The sequence below is a fragment of the Bos mutus genome, chromosome 15, assembly GCF_027580195.1.
Source record: "Bos mutus isolate GX-2022 chromosome 15, NWIPB_WYAK_1.1, whole genome shotgun sequence".
NCBI classification, from domain to species: domain Eukaryota; kingdom Metazoa; phylum Chordata; class Mammalia; order Artiodactyla; family Bovidae; genus Bos; species Bos mutus.
The window spans coordinates 1,400,492-1,405,982 of NC_091631.1; the positions used below are offsets into that span (position 1 = coordinate 1,400,492).

General features: G+C 42.7%; 1 pseudogene; it reads left to right on the forward strand.

Moving 5' to 3' along the window:
• The first annotated feature begins 402 nt into the window (after positions 1–402).
• Positions 403–1,342, forward strand: LOC102285795 (olfactory receptor 5AN1-like; annotated as a pseudogene).
• The last annotated feature ends 4,149 nt before the right edge of the window (positions 1,343–5,491 follow it).

The following is a 5,491-nucleotide window of genomic DNA, read 5'->3' on the forward strand; positions in this document are numbered from 1 at the left end:
TCAATTCCTGGGTTGGGAAGATCTGCTGGAGAAATGATAGGCTACTCAATCCACTCTTCTTGGGCTTCCCTGGTGTCTCAACTGGTAAAGAATCTGCTTGCAATGCAGGAGACCTGGGTTCGATCCATGGGTTGGGAAGACCCCCTGGAGAAGGGAAAGGCTACCCACTCCAGTATTCTGGCCTGGAGAACTCCATGGACTCTGTAGTCCATTGAACACTTGAGAAGGCATTTCTGACAATTGAAGATGAAAAACTGGGGTGTCTCCCTAGGACAGTGGAGCATTTCCACTTTTCCAGTGCTCAATGGGGAAAAATATGGTATATATGAGACCTGTAATGCTATCATTTGATGAGTAGGCAATGTATTCTCTTGTCTCTTTTCTGATTTTAGGATCATCAAACCAATGATTGGAGGAAGAAATATCACAGAGATCACTCATTTTATCCTGTTGGGATTCTCAGATTTTCCCAGAATCATAGTAGTGCTCTTTGTCGTGTTCCTGGTGATATACATTTTGACCCTGACTTGGAACCTGTCGCTCTCATCTTAATAAGGATGGACTCCCACCTCCACACCCCCATGTACTTCTTTCTCAGTAACCTGTCCTTCATGGACATCTGCTATGTGACCTCCACAGCCCCAAAGATGCTCTACGAATTCTTCCAGGAGTGGTCAATTATCACCTATGTGGATTGTGTTATTCAGAATTTCATATTCTCCACCATGGGGTTGAATGAGTCTTGCCTCATGACAGCCATAGCTTATGACCGATATGCCGCCATTTGTAACCCACTCCTCTGTTATTCAGTCAGTCACCCGCTCTCTGCGGTCAAATGGTGCTGGGATCCTACTTGGCTGGACTCTCTGCTACTGTATTCCAATTGTGTTTCATGCTCCAGCTCCACTTCTGTGGGCCTAATGTCATCAACCACTTCTTCTGTGACCTGCCCCAGCTGTTAGTTCTATCCTGCACTGACTCTTTCTTTTTACATCTCTTAACTGTTATATTAACAATGATCTTTGGGATAGTAAATGTTTCCATTATCATGATATCCTATGTCTACATTGTCATCTCCATCAAGAAGATCACGACAGGAAGCTTCAGGTCCAAGGCTTTCAACACCTGTGCTTCCCACCTGACAGCAGTCACTCTCTTCTATACCTCAGGTATGTTTGTCTATTTGAGTTACAGCTCTGGTGGTTCCTCCAGCTTTGACAGATTTGCATCATTCTTCTACACTGTGATGATTCCCATGTTGAATCCCTTGATATACAGTCTGAGGAACCAAGAAATCAAAGATGCCTTGAGAAGGTTGCAAAAGAAGAGTAGGTATTGCTGAGGCCACAGATTCTGAGATTTCTGATGGGTTTTTCCTGTCAGAGTCACTTTACACAATAACATTCTTATGAATGAAGTATAACAAAAGACATACTTCTTTTAGACCAAGAAAGCTTAATTTGACACATAATATTCCCAAATAGATCAACAGTTGGATCATGCTACACAAACAGTATTTTTACATCCTAGGGCCTCAGTTACTAGACAGATAGATGAAGCCTCCCCATCTATCAATACATCCACAAGTATTTGTGAAACACTGGAGTTTAGTGTTTTGTTGCTTCTTTTTCGCTTCTGAGAGGGAGCCCTGTTCCTTCTCGGGCTTCTGACCCTGAAGGAGAGACAGCTGACAGAGGCCTCAGGAGTGTGTAAACCTCATCTCCCAGATATTCTGACACAACATAATCTGGACGTGGTGGTGGCCAGTGTTTTTTCTGTGTTTCTGATGAGAATGTATGCAGAGAGGGAACATAGCTTTGGGCAGAAACAAGTGTACTATTGGCCTGATTGGGCTTCCCTGGTGGTTCAGCTGGTAAAGTCTGTCTGCCTGCAATGTGGGAAACCTGGGTTTGATCCCTGGGTTGAGAAGATCCCCTGAAGAAGGGAAAGGCTACCCACTCCAGTATCCTGGCCTGGAGAAGTCCATGGACTCTATGGTCCATGGGGTCGCAAAGAGTCAGACACAACTGAGCTACTTTCACTTCACTTCACTTCACTTCACTTCATTGGCCTGATTGTGCCTTCTGGAAAGACGAGCATGACATAGCTTATGTTTGTGTAAGTCCTTCTCAGGGACAATTACCTAATAGTTTGAGAGTATATCCTGGGCTCCACCACTCTAATAAGGCAGAGGTGATGTGAATCATACAGAGGAAAGGAATGAAGCGTGTGTTCCCTTAAGTGCTATTTACTCATGAGTTCCATGATGTAATTTCTTGCTTGCAGTGTAGAATGGGGAGTTCTCATGGGGATGATATTAAAAATCTATGTCACAGTCAATAGAGATTTCTGATATTGTAGGACTCAAATCTCTCTCTCCCATTAAATTCGGAAAATTCACCCTAGATGGCAGGCTTCCCAGGTGGTGCTAGTGATAAAGAATCTGCCTGCCAATGCAGGAGATGCAAGAGACATACGTGTGATCCCTGTGTTTGCAAGATCCCTTGGAGTAGGAAATGGCAACCCACTTCAGTATACTTGCCTGGAAAAGTCACATGAGCAGAGGAGCCTGGTGGGCTACAGTGCATGGGACTGCAGAATCAGATGCAGCTGAGCACACCCTTGTTGGACATAGACATTGTGATCATGCTACCAAATAATTTCTGCTATTTCAAGCATCTAAACATGTTTAATGTGATGAGAATTGTGTGAGAATCCATGGACATAATAAAGTTACTAAATATTTCATACTGTAGAGCAAGAACAAATATGAAAAGCTGGTATAAATTCTTTTCTTTGATCTGTGTTCAACATTTATGTCCCAGAAACTTGTGGTTGTATGGTGTGATATAATGGTTGGACAAGAATGGTTAGAGTTACTTTAATGCTGATATTTGCCAGGAAAACTTAAGGTGCAAAAGAGGAAATAGATTGAAAATAGGCAGGGTTCTTAACTCTGGCCAATTTTCATCTGCAGTAGGAGGATGTAAATTGTGGTCCTTGTGATCTGTTTAAAAATAAGAACAAGATGTATATTGACTGAAGTGATATAAAGTACATATTACTCCCTGCAATAAGAAGCTCATGCCCCACAGTGAGAGAGTAGCCCCCACTATGGCAAAGAGAAAGTGCCCGAGTGCAGCAACAAAGATCCAGAATAGCAAAATACATACATTTTTAAAAAATAAATAAAAATTACAATTCAGTGAGTTTTGACAAATGTATCAGTTCAGTTCAGTTCAGTTGGTCAGTCATGTCTGACTCTTTGCAACCCCATGGACTGCAGCTAACCAGGCCTCCCTGTCCATCACCAACTCCCAGAGTTTACTCAATCTCATGTACATTGAGTCAGTGGTACCATCCAACCATCTCATCCTCTGTCGTCCCCTTCTCCTCCTGCCTTCAATCTTTCCCAGCATCAGAGTCTTTCCAAATGAGTCAGTTCTTCATATCAGGTGGCCAAAGTATTGGAGTTTCCACTTCAACATCAGTCCTTCCAATGAATATTCAGGACTGATTTCCTTTAGGATGGACTGGTTGGATCTCCTTGCAGTCCAAGAGACTCTCAAGAGTCTTCTCCAGCACCACAGTTCAAAAGCATCAATCCTTCGGCACTCAGCTTTCTTTATAGTCCAACTCTCACATCCATACATGACTACTGGAAAAACCATAGCTTTGACTAGACAGACCTTTGTTGGCAAAGTAATATCTCTGCTTCTTAATACACTGTCCAGGTTGGTCATAACTTTTATTCCAAGGAGCAAGTGTCTTTTGATTTCATGGCTGGAGTCACCATCTGCAGTGATATTGGAGCCCCCCAAAATAAAGCCTGTCACTGTTTCCCCATATATTTGCCATGAAGTGATGGGACAGGATGCCATGGTCTTAGTTTTTTCAATGTTGAGGTTTAAGCCAACTTTTTCACTCTCCTGTTTCACTTTCATCAAGAGGCTCTTTAGTTCTTCTTCACTTTCTGCCATAAGGGTGGTGTCATCTGTATATCTGACATTATTGATATTTCTCCTGGCAATCTTGATTCCAGCTTGTGCTTCATCCAGCCCAGCATTTCTCATGATGTGTTCTTCTTCTGCTGCTGCTGCTAAGTAGTGTCAGTTGTGTCTAACTCTGTGCACCCCCATAGATGGAAGCCCCAGCTTCCCCATCCCTGGGATTCTCTGGATGAGAACACTGGAGTGGGTTGCCATTTCCTTCTCCAATGCATGAAAGTGAAAAGTGAAGGTGAAGTTGCTCAGTTGTGCCTGACTCTTAGAGACCCCATGGACTGCAGCCTACCAGGCTCCTACATCCATGGGATTCCCAGGCAAGAGTACTGGGGTTCTGCATATAAATTAAATAAGCAGGGTGACAACATACAGCCTTGACATACTCCTTTCCCGATTTGAAACCAGTCTGTTGTTCCATGTCTGGTTCTAACTGTTGCTTCCTGACTTGCATACAGATTTATCAAGGGGTAGGTCAGGTGGTCTGGTATTCCCATCACTTGAAGAATTTTCCACAGTTTGTTGTGATCCACATAGTCAAAGGCTTTGCCATAGGCAATAAAGCAGAAGGAGATGTTTTTCTGGAAACTCTCTTGCTTTTTCGATAATCCAACGGATGTTGACAATTTGACCTCTGGTTCCTCTGCCTTTTCTAAAACTGGAAGTTCACGGTTCATGTACTGTTGAAGCCTGGTTTGGAGAATTTTCAGCATTACTTTACTAATGTGTGAGATGAGTGCAATTGTGCAGTAGTTTGAGCATTCTTTGTCATTGCCTTTCTTTGGGATTGGAATGAAAACTGACCTTTCCCAGTCCTGTGGCCACTGCTGAGTTTTCCAGATTTGCTGGCATATTGAGTGCAGCACTTTCACAGCATCATCTTTTAGGATTTGAAATAGCTCAGCTGGAATTCCGTCACCTCCACTAGCTTTGTTTGTAGTGATGCTTCCTAAGGCCCACTTGACTTTGCTTTCCAGGATGTCTGGCTCTAAGTGAGTGATCACACCATCATGATTATCTGGGTCGTGAAGATCTTTTTTGTATAGTTCTGTGTATTCTTGTCACCTCTTCTTAATATGTTCTGCTTCTGTTAGGTCCATACCATTTCTGTCCTTAATTGTGCCCATCTGTGCATGAAATGTTCCCTTGGTTTCTCTAATTTTCTTGAAGAGATCTCTAGTCTTTCCCATTCTATTGTTTTCCTCTATTTCTTTGCACTGATCACTGAGGAAGGCTTTCTTATCTCTCCTTGCTGTTCTTTGAAACTCTGCAGTCAAGTGGGCATATCTTTGCTTTTCTCCTTTGCCTTTCACATCTCTTCTATTCTCAGCTATTTTAAGGCCTCCTCTGAAAACCATTTTGCCTTTTTGCATTTCTTTTTCTTAGAGATGGTCTTGATCACTGCTTCCTGTACAATGTCACAAACCTCCATCCATAGTTTTTCAGACACTCTATCTATCAGATCTAATCCCTTGAATCTATTTGTCACT